This window comes from Colius striatus, chromosome 1 (genome assembly GCF_028858725.1).
Source record: "Colius striatus isolate bColStr4 chromosome 1, bColStr4.1.hap1, whole genome shotgun sequence".
NCBI lineage: Eukaryota > Metazoa > Chordata > Aves > Coliiformes > Coliidae > Colius > Colius striatus.
Window position 1 is genome coordinate 149,884,529 of NC_084759.1, and position 16,739 is coordinate 149,901,267.

Genomic DNA, 16,739 nt, shown 5'->3' on the forward strand with positions numbered 1-16,739 from the left:
CTCCTGAAGATGGGTTAGAGGTGGAAATGTATGGTCCCTTCTTAAATAAGAAGTAATGTTATGAGAACAAGTAATGATGAAATTGGTGCAGTGCATGGAGCAGGACTGTGAGTAGCTCAGCAGCATCTGAGCTGTAACTCTTGCTGAAGAACATCATCCAAAGGAAAAGGCCCAACAGGTTCCTGGAAGATCTGTGGCCCTGGGAGCCTCAGTGTCTGCATCCATGATTTAGAAGAGAACCTGAAAAGAGGAGGCAGCATAGAGATGGTGTGTAATGGTCAAAGCCGGTGAGATGGACAGAAAGGCTCCATAATCCCTGTGTGGGGAATGTGGAAAAGTGCTGTCAGCCGGGAGGATCTGTATCACAGAATGATAGGGGTTGGAAGGGAAACCACAACCATGGCCAGCCTCAGTGCAGAGGCCCGAACAACCCAGTGAGATGATGTACAGCCATGTTGCTTAGCATACTCAGGTGAAGGCTGACTGACTGCTGCGTGGGAGCCAGAGCAGATGGTTTCTGCTTTGCAGACCACCACAATTTTCCAGGGGAGGTGCAAACCCAGAATGGCAGCTGCTGAGCTCACACAGAATCACAGAATCTTAAGGGCTGGAAGGGACCTTGAAAGATCATCTAGTCCAACCCTCCTGCTTGTGGACCTGCTGTGTTTAATTACCACTTACAGGCTGTTTAATCAAGAAACACCAAGAGCCAGAAACTGACAAGGACCAAACATCTCTGTAGGAGGAAGGTATGTAAAACTTTGAATTACTTAATGAAGCTGAAAAAAGACTAAATAATATTTCATGTACATAATTGAGCATTGAAGTGATAGGCTGTGAGGTCTAGCAGGCTTGCTGTCACCTGAAACTCTTCTTTTGGCCAAGTCACCTTTGAATCTGGACAACAAGGCTTGCTGCTGCCCTTGGTGTTTCATCTGCTACTTTGGATCTGTGGGCCCTCAAAGGATCTGTGCTTTGTCACAATTACTTTTAATGCAGGTCTTCATGTCAAAGCCTTTTAAGTATAGTGTCTACCATAGTCCTTTTAAACAAAAAAAATCCCAGCAAGCAACAAGTCAAATTTTAACTATTGGGTTCGTGGGTTTTTTTGATTATCATTTTGTATTTCAGGCACCTTGGCACATTGTCCTCATTGCCTGATCTGTCAGTTTTAATCACAGAGTGGTAGGAATTGGCAGGAACATCATCCAGTCCAACAGCGTTTGATGTCTTAAATGTCTTCCCTCTCAGTCATAGCTTCATCTTTGGGGCTGATGTTAATTATCTTACTTTCAACCCACCTGGTGAGAGGGTCCCTCGGTCTCCCTCCCAGGCTCTTGTGCTCTCTGCTGGTTTCCGTCCACTGAGGGTGGGCAATGGGTGGATTTCTTGGAGGTATCAAATCACCTAAAATGTAACTAAAGGAGGCAGGGAGAGGGGAAGGAAGGGTTAAATGTGTGCTTTATAAAATACCAGAGGATCCACCCAGACAAAAAAGATGAGTAAGTACCTTACTGCAGGTAGGGGTTTGGACCAAGCTATCAGCTTCTTCATTGCTGTCAGCAGCTGGGCACAGATCTGCAGGAAATAGGTTTTGCTGGTTCTTGTGTGCATGAGCAGAAGGTCTTTCTCAATAATTTCTTTAATAATAGTTTCATCCTTCTAATAACCAGCTTTCCAATCACACCATCAGTGTGTAGGTAGATGTGTGTTTTCCTCCTTTCCCTGTGTCCCCTCTGGTAGCTTTTAAACCTGATGGCCAGCTTCAGACTATCTGCCAGGGCATTGAAGGTGATCATCATCGGAGAGATGATATTCCTATGTGTTTAATGAAAAGCTGTGCCCTGAAAGAAAAGAGAGGTGCAAAATGCCCCCCCTCTGACAGCAAGGCTGCAGTACATGCTTGCAGTTTGCTGGAGAATTTCCCATGTAGATGACCCAGCTCAGCCAGCCCCCAGGTCCCCATCAGACACACATCTGCAGCAGGCCAGACGTTAACACTTCCAACACCTTATTGTAGTATTGTGGTACTGCCTCTCTCTTCCTTTTCTTCTCCCTTCACTTTTTCTCTCAGAAAGACAGGCCCTGGGTTTACCTTGCCAGCTGATGTTTAGGGATGAGTTGAGGGGTGTTTAGGGGATGTGCTAGAGTTCAGGATTGCGTCTAAGGTAGATATCTCCTTGCTTATCTGCTCCAGAGAGCAACTCATCCCACCTGTGAAGCCCATCCCAGGAGGCCTCACTTGCTCTTCAGAGGTGCCCATATCTCCACTGTGTCCAGAGCAACCTGCAGCAGGTCAGACATATTTTTCAGATAGTTAAATCCTTGAGTTGAATCTAATACAGCCTTCAATTCAGGCAGTTAAATCCTGAGACTTGCTCTTGGCAGATGTGGTTTTCGAAGGCGACAAGGAGAGCAGCTTTCCCTTTCTGCCACCCCTGAGCTGTGTGAGACACAGCCCCAGAGTGGCTTTGCTGTCCTTAGCCATTCTGTGGTGCCCACAGCCATTCTGTGTTGCCGAAAGGGAAGGGGGCTTCCACGTGGGACGGCGACTGGCTGGCTGAGCAACACACACACCAGCCTGTGGGTGCCCGCCTGCGTTTTTAGCTCTGCTGCCAACACTTCAGAGTGAGTTATGAAGTGGCTGGGAGAGATGGGTTTGGTCCAGGCTTGTGTGTCTACACAAAACTGGGCTGTGGTTCAGCACTGGGCAGGCTCTTCAACCTTCAGCTTGCCCTGAGGTGGGGAGACAGCAGCTGCTGGAGCAATTTGCGGTGAGAATAACTGCAGAGCACAGTCTCCAAATTACCCTCTGCATGCAGCCCCTTGTATTACCCCAAATGAATCTGAGAAGATTTGCAAGGGAGGATGGTACAGTGCACAATCCAGGCACTGTGGAAGGATTTAACCCAAGCATTTGAGAGTGTCAGAAAGCCAGTTAGATCCTGACAGGAGGGACACTGATGAGAAGCCCTTGCTGAGTTTCTGATGCTCAGAAACCTTCCTGGTGAGAAGCTATAAAAACATAAGAAAAGTATAAATTACACAATAAGGTGTTTGGGATCACAAGGGAGACCTTGCAAATCTAGCCAGGAGATATTTGCCCACTAAAAAATCTAAGTTTAAAACAGGCAAACAAAAAAACGGCGCTTCCTTCAGCTGCAACCTAAACTTTGTGCAGAGTTAAATCTCCCCAGCCTTGGGCTGATCCCTGCAGCCCCTCCCGGGTTTTCAATGCATCCAACAATGAAAGTGAAATCCAATCCCATCCAATTAGAGGAAAATGAATGGCTCATCTACAATAAATGGGCTCTGAATAACAATAAGCCAACAAGAGAGCAATGAACTGGAGACAGAGTACAATCTTCCTGAATGTTAATCGGCAACTAACTCCACAAGCTTCTTAGAGGTGGAAAGAATTGGAGGAAAATAGATTAGGGAAGCTTTAGAGCACATTGCCTTTTAACTGCTTAGGCCTCACATTTTAACCTAAATGCAAGAATGTTTCTAATGCTGCCTTTTGCAGGGTGAAGGGGAGGTGTGTGATGGGGTGTTTGTTCTCAAAGTTGAATGTTTTCAGTTTATTTATCATTTTATGTGGCAGTTCTTACTGTATACCCTCTAGAATTATTTCATGGGTTTATTTATTCAAAAGTCCCTCTTTTAAGTTACAAAGTAAAAGGGAAGAAGTCTTAGAAATATTTTATGTAGATCTGAGGATTTGGGGAACGAGGTTGAATGAATCCAGAAGTCATCCTGAGACTGAAGAGAGGCTGGAGAGGTGAAAAGGAAAGGATAAGGGAAACTGCAGTTCAGCAGCTGAAGTGCTGTCCCTACCCAGCAGGCTGCCCATTCTCTGGTCCCAAGCAGCAGGCACCTTTTCATGCTCTTAGAGCTAACAGTACCTGAAGTACTTGAATACCCCACCACTGCTTTCCACTGTCCTCAGCCTCACAGGTAATTTCTTTTAAAGCCAGGGGAAAATGCAGAATTCTTCTGTAGCCATGCAGGTCCTATACTCAAGGCAACCAGCTCTCACCAAACTGAGCTGGGTAGTCCATCCTCTCTATTCACCTTCTTAATTTCCTGGGAACCCTTTTTTGTCCCACTCTAGGCAGCTAGACAGTATTTACCTGTGCCAGCACTGCCATCTCCTCCTATCTGCTTTCATCCACAGGAGTCCAACTCAAAGTCCATGGAGTCCCACTGGCCAGTGTGGGCATCTGATTGGGCCTCATTAGGTGAGGGCAGGTTAACCTCACTGCAGCCTGGGCACTCACCTGGGCTGTGGTGGCAGAGGGTGAAGAGCACGTTGGCCCTTTGGGGAAAGCAGTGCTCCTGCACTTGTGACATAGAGCCACGGTGCTGTGGCAAAAGAGAGCACACGGGGAGGTCCAGCAGCTCTCAGCACTCGCTGCTGTGGAGCGACAGCACCCTCCTGGTTTGTGATGAAAGTGATGGTTTTCACAATCCTAGTATCTATAACTTACACAATACACATATACATACATGCAAGCTATCCCTGCTTGCTCCTGAAGAAAGCTGTCAAGAAATTTCTTTCAGAAATCATGAAAGCAAAAGGCCTTCAAAGAGAATGGGGATGTGAGGGGAAGGTGCCATTGCTGGCTTTGAAAAAGGCCTGGGAACATAGCCCATAGTAATGCACACTGTGATTCCCAAATCTGCAGAGAGGCTGAGATGATGTGCAAAGGGTGTCTAATGCCTTTGAGGATGCTCTGAGCCCCTGCTCTCCTCTGGTCCTTCGGTGTCTGCTTTGTACACTGTTCACAGAACTACAGAATCCCGGAATGGTAGGGATTGGAAGAGACCTCTAGAGATCATACAGTCCAACCTCCTCCTAAAGGTTCACCTCTATCAGGTCACACAGGAATGTGTCCAGATGGGTTTGGAAACCTCCAGAGAAGGAGACTCCACACCCTCCCTGGGCAGCCTTTGCCAGGGCTCCCTCACCTGAACAGTCAAGAAGTTCTTCCTTGTGTTTAAGGGGAATTTTTGTGTTCTATTTTATGTCCATTACCCCTAGTCCTGCTGCTGGACACTACAGAAAAAAAAAAAGGGTTGTCCCATTCTCCTGACATCCATTCTTTAGATACTTGTAAGTATTGATGAGGTCCTTCCTCAGTCATCTCTTTTCTAGGCTGAACATCCCCAAGTCCCACAGCCTTTCCTCATAAAAAAGATGTTCCCAGTCCCCTGATCACCTTGGTGGACCTCCGCTGGACTCTCTCTGCAAGCTCCCTGACTCTCTTGAGCTGAGAAGCCCATGACTGGACGCAGAATAGCTCCATGAGGAGTGAGTGCTAACAGCACATGGGAGGACTGCAGGCATGGCACGTCTGGCTTTTCTGTTGGAGACAAGCACTCGGCTTTCACATTCAGCTTGTGCTACCAGAGCTGCTCTTTATCTGCAGGAGAGAGAGAAGTCTTTGGGCAAACTCAGAGCTCTGATTGAGGGCAGTGGGGTGCAATGCAGTAGAAGAAGGTAAGGTCAGCTCCCAGGTCCTAAAATAGATGGTCCTGAGCAAACCATTTTCAACAGCTCACCTGTGTAACTCCTCCAGTATGCAAAGGCTACAGTGCAGGGGCCTTTAGAGTATTAACCAATCCCCATCAACATGAATCCTGTAGGCTTCAAACAAGCCAAAAATAAGGAACTTTGAAGGCAAATGGTACAAAATATCATTATAATTCTATCAGCAGGGTTACTGGTGCAAGTACGTTTCTTGTGTTGCATTCCATATCACAAATGTCTTCCCAGAGGCAGCTATAAGTTTGATATCTCATGGCCAAAAAAGCTGGCAACCATGTCCATAGAAATCCAGAGCACATTCTTTCTCTGTATGTCAAGATGGGAATGAAGACAGGGGCTACATCCCCTTTTCCTTCTCCTAATCTGCTGTACAGGCACAGGACTGCTCATTGTATTCTTTCAGAGGAGCAAGAATTTGATAGGCATATGGATAAGCTATTAAGTAATATACATGTGGAGCTAAAGGGGATTTGGAAGGGAGAATTATTCATTTGTTAAATTAAATAACAATTTGGTCTCGGCAGCATTAAAACAAATTTCCAAAGGCCATTGTTTGTTTGAACAAAGAGGGGAAAGGAGCTGTTAGAAGCAGTTTGCACAGTTCAAATATGAGGGGTTGTGTGCATTAATAAGATCAGCGTTGGTGCTCAGCACATAGCACAGAAAACACATTTACTGTAGCATGCTGGACATGCTTTGGCCAGCATTTGGAAACACAGCATCACAGGCTGCCAAAACAGCATTGAGAGTAAGGGAAGCCAAGAGGAATTTTAAACTCCACAAATGGATTTTATATATAAAAACTGCCTTAGGCTGTTGGACCAGGGCAAAGCAGTGGCAGTGAACAGTAAAAGCCCCAGGATTTGACCATTTAGGGCAAAATAGTGCTCCTTACACTTCCAGCTTCCTTCTGCCATCTTCCTTCAAGCCCTCAGCAGTGAACAGGGATCATTTGCTGGAATCTTCCATCTTGTCTAGTTTCTTGGCATTAGTCATCACTAAACCAATACCTACAATTCTTCGGTTAGTCAGCAACTCTCGGTGCAAGAGATTTGCTCTGGAAGGCTTGGGAAGAGTTAGGATTGCATTGCTCTCTAGCTGAGGTCAAGTGTGACCTTTAGCTCAGGCCCAAGTATCATAAAAATACTGAAGATCTCAGCACCTGTAGCCCTCTTATGCAAGAACTGCATGGTTTTATGTTCATTACACAACAAAAGGGAGCGGCACCAATCAGTTGAATTGCTGGTCCAAAGTTTTATAAAACCAGACTCTAGGAGCTTTATTTACTCCAAACAGCACAACTTGTTCTTCAAGGTTGGACCTGTGGAGACAGTGGTATTGCTCATGTAACAAGTTGCTACTCATTGCGGGGGTCATGGTTGAGGGTAGTAGGTTGGGTAAGGGCAACAACTCTAACTGATGGAAAAACAATCTTCTGTGAGAGTTTCACAGTAGGCATTTCCATTTAGGAGAACAATATCCTATGAAAACATATTCCTTTTTCATAGATGCTCATCACATTTTCATTTTTTGTCAGAAAAGGAGTAATTTCTGCCAGTTCCTGTGACCATGATGCCTCCAAAGAGCAAAAGCAGTCTGAGGGCTAGTGTCCCTCATTTTCTTTTGGAGCTGGACCATCCCTCCTTTGAGGATCCGTGGCAAATGCTCCTAGGAGGCTCCTGGCCTGTTCTACATGGCAGGCAGCCAAGATTCCCAACAGATGGATGATCTTCTCCTGGTCAGGAGAGCTTCCTCAGGGACCTCAACAATGGTGCTCACAAGTCAGCCCTGAGGTAAAGTGTCTGTGATTTGGAAACTTAGGACTGCCCTCATCCCTCTCCCTCATCCTGGCTCTCGATCTCCCTGCCAATAGAGGAAAAATAGTTCAAAAACTTGCTTATGGCATAAAGCTGGGCCTTGCTGGGCTACAAGGTGGTCTTGCTGCCAAAATCTTTGCTCATAGCTAGAATCTCAATGCCTTGGAGAAGATCTGGTCTCCTTGTTCCTGTGACAGTGGTAGGCTCCACCAGATCCAAAGCATTTTGGCCTCAGGTCACTTAGCAAGCTGAAGAGACCCGTGTTCATGTGTGACCCAGCCCTGGCTGCCCTCCCCGTGTCTGCATAAAATGCTTGAAAATTTCCCTTTATGTGCCTCCATCAGACGCATTTCTGTTTGGAAAATAGGAGCTGAAAGCCCGTCCCTTTATCCTTGTCAAGTCTCAGCCTTCTTTCTTATGGGGAAAGGCTGCAGGACCTTGGGCTGTTTAGCCTGGAGAAGAGAAGACTGAAGGGGGACCTCATCAACACTTATAAGAACCTAAAGGGTGGGTGTGTCGAGAGGATGAGGCGACACTTTTGCTGTAGTGTCCAGCGACAGGACAAAGGGTAATGGAAAAAAGCTGGAACACAGAAAGTGCTTTCTGTGGTGTTCAGGTGAGGGAGGCCTGGCACAGGCTGCCCAGAGAAAGTGTGGAGTCTCCTGCTCTAGAGGTTTCCAAATGCGCCTGGGCGTGCTCCTGTGTGACCTGATGGAGGTGAACCTGCTTTAGCAGGGGGATGGACTAGAGGTCCCTTCCAACCCCTACCATTCTGGGATTCTGTGATATTAGGGATAGATTTACTCTGCCATATTTTGTATTCCCAGCCTGCCAAAGAGGCCGGTCCCCAAAGCAGAGCAGAGCATAGTACAAGGTCAGTGCTGCCCTGGCAGCTCTCTCCGGAGCTGCCTGAACAAAGCATCATTTGAGACCATCTTTGGTGGCCTGTGGCTCCCTACAGGGAATCTCTTCCACTCTTGAGAAAAGCCTGGCAAATGTTCATTTCTTCCATCCTGAAGTTTGTGACTGCTCCCATGTGAGAAGTGGTAAGTTGGGGATTGAAAAAGCCAGGTTCCATGGGCTCCCAGCAGACTGCTGAAAACCAGACACCTTTCCCTCAAGAAGTTTTTACATGTCTTGCCTAGTTTGTGGGTTGATAATTAACAACTAATTCCTGCTGTGTTGATCTACTTCAGCTCCACTTTCTGTGTGTCTATCGTCTGGGAAATCGAGCTGGGGGAAAGAGTGTTATAAAAAAAGGTAAAAGTTATGCCCAGGTAGTTCTTGGAAGGGAAATCAACACAGATGACTTTTCTAATTATTAATATGAACATCTTTACTGACTCCAGGGATATCAGTTGTTTGAAAGGGAGCACTTACTGGGAAGCGTTTTGTTTCTTAAGTATTATTTTGAAAGAAGAGCACCTCTTTCAGGAGAACACCTGGCTGGAAGGAGACTTGTTCTGTTAGTGCTGAACTGCATGAGGCCAAAAGTGGCCTCAGATAATGTCACTCTATCATGAGACCAGTTGTACTTATCAAGGCACATATGCCCAGGAGAGGGCAGGATTTAACACAGCTTTTCTTCAGGGACATGGTTTTGTGACGGGCTTGGCAATACTCGGTTAGTGATTGGACTTGATGATCTTACTAACCAAAATGATTCTTTGATTCAATTACCCTGCTGAAAAATGTAGGCAGAAATGTGTCCACTTTTTGTGACTCCTTCAGTCAACACTCCTGGAGGCTTCACAAAGGGAGTGGAAGGCAAGGCCAGAGCTGCAGGTGGCACTTTGGGCTGAGGTGTCTGACAGTCATTGCATCATCCAGCTTCTATCCTAGCTTTGGGCACTCAACCATCTCCCATATTTATCTTATAAACTCATGTTGTCTGAATTTAAATTTCTGATATTGCTTTTCAAATCCTTGATAAACTTTGCTGCAATCAGCTTATTTTTATTTGAGTGACTGGCTATATCAATAGTGGCAGATACTTTGTTCCCTTGAATCTTATAGGAGACCTCAGGTCTCTAGCCCAGCATCTGCATCCAGCATGTCCATCCCACTCCAAAATTCAGGAACCACCATGAAGCTGTAGCACTTACAAAGCACCACCATCACCAGGAAGACCAAACTCAGATTTATATGCCATTAATGTGCCACTCCATGCCACACAAATTCAGAGTGTCTCTTTATTAGCTGTAGCACTGCAGGAAAGACCATCTCAGATCTTCATGTGCGCCTTTGCTCTCCTCAACTTGTCCAAAAAAGAGATTTTAGAATATCTCCTGATGCACCCTCCACTTTCTGAGGAGTTGCAGGCCTGCTACATCCTTAGAGGCTGCCAGAGTGTACCACAGTTCATTTGAATTTGAATATGCACTGAACTTTATTTTGAGCCCTAAAATTCAAATCCGAGTGCGATGAACACATGCCTGGTGGATGTGAATTTTAAAAAGAGCTATTAAGCAGAGCTGTTTCCTGTCTCTCTGGTTTTGTCATCTGGAAAGCAAGCATCAAGGCAAAAAAAAAACCTCACAAACTAAAACAAACCAAAAAAAAGCCTCCCAAAACCTGGACCTCACCGAGTTTCGTGGATGTTTTTCCATGAGGAAAAAAAAGTGAATCCTTGTTTGTTTTTCATCAAAATAAAATTTTGGTGGACACAGAGAGGCTACCCTAACTGTCTCAGATTAAGAAAAGCAAAAATCATTTATTTTAAAAGGAAAAACTGGGGGGGGCGGACAGGGGGATGGACACGGACCACCTTAAAATGCTAAAGATTTATTCCATTTCTGGTTTTGACAAATTGCATAGAGTTTTATTGACTTGGAAATATTGTCAAAACTGAAAGTCATGTCACAATTTTCTACAGGAAAACAGCTGCCACATTTAGTAGATCTAGCAAAAAAAAAAAATCTCAGTAGTTTGTCAGAAAGAGTGAAAACCAGCCAGCCTTTCCCTGGAGTTACATAGGACTGCAAATTGGCAAGGCTCCCCAGGTAATCCTTTTTCAGTAGAAGCTTACAGAGAAACTATCAAACCAATCCAAGAATAATAAGAACGTTAATTATAGGCTTTCTCTCCCTACAGAACACATGGGTTTTAATGCCTCTTGCAGGGATTTTGCATACATGAGGATGTGGTATATTTTTGACTGCTCCTTCTTGCCCTTTCGCTCGTGAAATACTGGAGTTTTCCAAATGTGATGCTTTGCTCTCAAAGACTAAATCCTTAGCTGGTAGAAAATGGGATAATGCAGCTAATTCTCTCTGCAGCTATCCCGATTTGCACCGGCTGCAGATCAGCCCCGTTACATTACCTAGGTGCAGAGTGGAGCCACTTTAATTCATTGTTCTGGCTTGATATCAGTTTCCAAAATAAAACTGTCTTACAAAGTACTCTTTTACAAACGAATCAAAACCCGTAACGCTGAAACTGTTTAATTGTGAGCTAGGTCGGCTTTCTTGTGATAAAAGCTTCTGATATTGGTGTCTCTTTCTTGCTCAGGCTTAAAACTTTACTTGCAAAATCTCCTTGTATTCCTTTGAACTCCCTTGGGAGATTAAAAAAAGAAGAGTACTCGGGTTAAGACTCCCTCATTTCATTTTTAAAGGTCATGCTTCGAGCTGGCAGTTGTTATAGGAGCTGTCCTCTGTAAAGAAAAGTCTTAACTAGCCAGGCACAGACTTAACCTCAGCATCGAAAAACTAACATTGTCACTAGGATATGAAGAAACCATGGTGAAGAACTAGCAACAGCCAGGCCACGGCAGAATGAGCAGTCGGCATCTGCTCGGTGGGCCTTTATCATGCAGTGTTGTATGTACGATTCAAAACGCACAGAACGATTGTTGAAATGATGTAGACAAATTGACTCAAATTAGTTTAGCATGGGCCATGCAAAGTTTAAGCTTGTTGAGCCCAGACACATAGCAACAGCCACAGCCGCCGTCGCCGCCGTGCTTTGGAAGGAAGGCCGGGCCGCGCGCTCCCAGACAAGCCGTATTCCGGCCCATGTCCGCGGGCTCGGCCTTTGTGCAGCACTGCTCGCTGCTTTGCTTTTCATTTCACCCGGCTCTAGAAAGCCTTGGCAGAAGCCATGGCTGCTGAAGACTACACCAGCACTGATAATTTTATAGAAGTACTTGCGAGCTTTAATGTCGTTTCATACTTCCTTAATCTTTTGACTGTTGCTTAATGACAAACAAATCCCCAAAGAACTCGGGGTGGGGGCGGGGGAAAAGGGGGGGGAAGATTAAAAGGATTTTGAGATTGTGTTCTCTGCTTTCAGTCAAACTGTCCCAAATCCTGCCAACACAATTCTCCAGTGCCCTATGACACCCCTCCCTAGACCACCAGGAGTGAGTTTCTTATTGTATTTACAGTAATCTAATTACAACAGTTCTTCAATTCACAGCCAGCTTTGGTATACAGACTTTAGCAAGAACTCTCCTCTCACTGCAGACTGCAAACTTTAATCTTTTAAACTAACATACTTACAGACACCTCCCCCAACCCCCCCACCCCAAAAAAAAAGTTCTGAAATGCCTGTGTAAGCTACTAAGATGTGTTCCTCCTCCCACGGCCGCCAACGCTTCTCTCATCTTTTTGTTAAGTTTTTCTTTAGTGTTAATTTGCTGCCTAAAGGTAATGAGAGAGTTCCTAACAGATAATATTCTGTAAGGTTATAAAATGATGGTTAAAAAAAGAAAGGTTGTCTGTCAGAAAATACATTTCTTTTTTTTAAAAGATATTTCTCTAAACATGTGTAGTCACTTCAATTTTGTTTTAGTGTCTCTCTATACTTCTATAGCTGAAGTGAAAGCTGCGTAGAGGAAATGAAGACTAAACATTTTGCATCAAAGTGAAACACCATCTCAGCTTAAAATCCTCATTGCCCAAAATCAAGCGACACCAAATCTTAAAGCTGATTAACTTTATTTAAAGTCAGATGACAGAAGTGGACGGGAGTTTGTACATAATAAAAACGTCAAGAAAATGAAGACAGAAAAGACCGCTTTATATGAAGCAAAACATAAAACCAAAGTAGAATCGGCAATGAATTAGCAACTCCGGACATGCTTAGTGTGTCACTGCAGCCATCTAGCAACAGATACGAGTATTGCACCATTCCGTTTGATTTCCACCACGGGTTTCCCACTTAAAGCTTTTACAGTAGTACTGAGTTTACCAGTACACCTCCTCCTGGAAGTTTGAGAGAGCTTTTCTCTTCTTCCAGTCTGCTATTTGACTCTTTGAGCTGTGCTCACACCAGGTCTAATCTCGAGCTCACTAAAGTTAATAAAGTCTTCACTCCCAAAGACATTAGGAATAATTTTGGTCCAACATCACTATAAATTAGTCTCCCCCATTAGTGTGTGCTTTGGAAGATGTACACAAGGCAGAAATACGTGTATGCACATACTTCACTTGCAAGTGTTTCACATCCTTGGTTTGGCCTTTGTTATCTGTTTGACTGGTTTCTGTGAGGCTCATCAATCATTTTGCTCCTTGTATGTACCAACACTCCCTATCATGTCTGAATTGTTTTAATACTTGATTTCTCCTGTTGAGATCCATTGCTGTGTAAGATGAAATGAGCTGGACTGTCAAACCCCAGCTATTTCCTACTGTTTGCTGTGAACCTCAAAAAAATTGGAACACAGTAATGTCTTTTCTGGTCTCATATTCACTCTTGGAAAACTACCTCTAACGTACCTTTGTGCTGTTTCCCTCTGAGTAAACTATCTGCAGTGATACTTAATAAACAAAACAACTATTCAGTTTATAAAATCCTTGTGTTTCTAGATAATGCGTGTACGCTCAGCTCAGCCCGAAGAACTCAGAATAATGAAATGGCTTCGAACAAGTCATATGAAAGAGTAAGAGACAGCAGCTGCTTGGAAACCTCCCAACCTTCATCAACATGTTTTGGAAATGACAGATTGTACACAGTAGATTATTTCTGTGAGATGTAATTTAAATTTTGATCTGTGGGATAACATGTCTAATCCTCGCAGTCCAGTCATTTATCAGATCACACAATGTACAGGAAATACTCACGGCTTTATAAAAACAAAGTTCTTTACAGATTTGGAAGATATTCTTGTGTGAGTGGCTTCCCATAATAAAGGGAAAACATCTCGAGTTGCTGCAAAGGAGGTGTGGAGCAGGGAAGGCCAAAGCGTACCAATGCCATCTGCTGGTTTGCTTCAAATTGACGACCCCCCAGCAACTGACGCTGCTACCTTTGAAGATGAGGGTGTGGGGGGACAGATCTTTTAACTCAGCCAGTCACAGTATTCTATACCTAAACTCATGTTAGTAGAAGAATCAAACTGAGATGATACAAGCCAAACCTGCCTTAATGTGCTTGAGCATTAGGGTTGTTTAAGGCTTTATGTCATCGGGGCTTAGTTAGATTAAGATTAAAAAAGCATCTGTGCTTGCAGTTTTGCTGAATATCGTATTCAGATGTACTAATCCTTATGTACATTTATACCCATTAGGCTATTGTTCCATAATTGCAAAGCTGCATGGAAATTGTTCTGCACAGCAAAGCCAGCTTTAGCCCAGGTGATTTCATCTCTTTGGGTCCGTAACCAGCTTTCCTTCTCAGGGTAACAATCTGGCCTGCTCCAGAAGGATCTCTGGAGAGAAGGAGCTGCTCAGTGAAATACAGAGAAACCCAACCACACAGAGAGGAACTCGCACCCTTGACAGGAGCTTGTACCCTCTTTGAACTTCTGTTTAGGGGTCAAAGTAGAAACAGCAAAAAAAACCCCATGTGTTTTTTAATTAAATCACAGAAAAGAGTCCAATCATTTGCAGCAATTTTACAGATTTGAGAAATTTTTCCTCTGTACTTTATGGTCTGTCTTCTCAGCATGTTCCTACAGAAAGGGGTAATTCAGTCTGCAGTATGATGCTCAAAGGCAATCTCTTCCTGGATACGGACAAGCAAGTCCATGCCATGTATAAGTGCTGGCAGATCTGTGACCCATCTATTCTCACTGTGATGAGGCAAAGAAATGGGAAGTAAAAACTAAGTACAGGTTCTCACCATGGTTTGTCTTTCTCTCCTGGTCTGCACTGGAAGTCCAGGTGGGGAGGAGCATGGTTCCTTGCTAGGTTCACCCTTAGGTTTTGGCAAAACCAACTGAGTGTGAGCCCTGCTTTTCCTGACCTGCTCATGTCTGGCAGAAAAGCTGGCAAGAGATAGACCCAACCTGTCCTCATATTTCTTTTTTTGCAATTAAACCAGAGAAGCAGCTGCTGCTTAGAGACTTTCCACCTCACACATTAAATTCTTTGAGGGAAAAATAGACCACAGTTGGTGACTGTGACCTTTATTGCAGCAGTGTAAGCCATAACCTTTCCAAATTTGCCACAGACCTCCAAATTCACAGGACTTTAAAAATACCAAACATTGGCTGGGTTTAATTTGCCCTTCCTTGCCTTTTGGCTTCTGAGCTGTTACAATTTACAGGCAACCCATTCTCTTCCCACAGCACTGCTTCAGACAATGTAAGACGTCAGCATGGATGGAACAGCACTGACCAGGGCATGTGATTTTTATCTGTATAGAGATGTGACTGATTTGGATGTTATTGCTTAGAAATATAAGGGTGTTTTCAGGTGACATGTTTGCAGTTTATATTAAAAAGTAACATACTGTCATTTTTTAATCAGCAAGCAGTCAGAACACTCCCTTTCTGGACCTTCACGTTCTCTTGGGTGTATGTATTAACAAGTAGCACCATCTCCCTCATACTCCCCACAGTGAATATGATGCACTGTATTTTTCCAAGGATGATGCATTCTTGTGAGGCTTTACCCATTCCACGGTTCTACTCAGAAAAAAATGTTTTCCTTTTTCTGAATTTTCTATTGTAGATACTTCATGTTGTTCAGAAACGACCCACAGCCAAGCAAGCTGAGAAAAATGTCTTTAGTTAGTGCCTGAACTTTAAAATAAGGTCAGAGCCTACAGCTCTGAGAAGTGGCTAATGACAGGTCAATGATGGTTTATGACTAATGAAGGGAAAAAGATTGCAGAACTGCAAAGTCACTGAGTGCAGTGCATGGCAGATAAAAACTCCAAGTCCTTGTATAACCACAAGCCTACAGCCACTGTTTTGCCCTCTCACTCCCCTTCCTGGTAACACAGCAAGAATTTCCAAATCACCCATGGCAGGACCTTGCAAAGGCCGCAGTTCCCACCACGAGAGTTCAGACTGACTGCACACACTGCCTCCAACAACCAGCCCCTGTCTACTCTGAGGGATGTCAAAGAGTGGTAGTGGGATGTCCCCTAAGCAACGACAGCGATCCCAAAACTTCTTTCTAAAAAGCAGTTCTGCGTCCTCTACAGACATCTAGCTGCATTACAGGAGTGAGTCAGTGCTATAAAATGCAAGTCATGAATTATACCATCATCATCCTTATCACCACCATTATTATTCTTATTCTTTTATTGAAGAGAAAAAGGAATTAAAGGAAGTGTAGGACTTGATTAGGAAAATGGGGAGGAGGAAGAAAACTTCTTCACATAGAGACATGGTACAAAACCAGTGTGCAGAATTTAGATCTGGTTGTGTAGGGGATTGTATGTGACAGTGTTCAGTGGGTTTGTGAAGCCATGTTTCCTCCTTTACTGTTAAATCTTCCTTTCATCCCCACAGAATGCCAGATATAGGTATGGAGAGGTCAGGCAGTGATCAATGCCCAAGAAAGCTGGTCGATCTTCAAGTACTACTTCCTCCAAACCCAAGATCAGTGTGTCCTCACAAGCAGAAGATCCATAAAAAGAAGCAAGAGGTCTACATGGATGAAAAAATAACTACTGGAACTACTCAAGGGAAAGAAAGAAGTCTATGTGAAGTGGAAAAAGGGCCTGATTGCTTGATGTATAGGAACATCACCAGAGTATGCAGAGACAAAATCAGGGAGGCCAAAGCCCTTTTGGAACTAAACCTGGCAAAAGAAATTGAGGAAAGCAAGAAGGATTTTTTCCGATATATCGCCAGCAAAAGGAAGATTAAGGAAAATGTGAACCTGCTGATGAAAAAAGAGGGTGCCCTGGCGACAGAGGATGCAGAGAAGGTTGAACTATTGAATGCCTTCTTTGCCTCAGTCTTCACTGCCAAGGCCGGTCCTCAGGAAGCTCAGTCCCTGGAGGATAGCAGAATAGTCTGAAGAATGGAAGAATTTCCCTTGATGGACAAGGATGAGATTAGAGAACTGTTGGGCAAGCTGGACACCCACAAATCTATGAGATCTGACGGAATGCACCCACGAGTACTGAGGGAGATGGCTGATGTTATTGCTAAGCCTCTCTCCATCATTTTTGAATGATTATAGAAGACT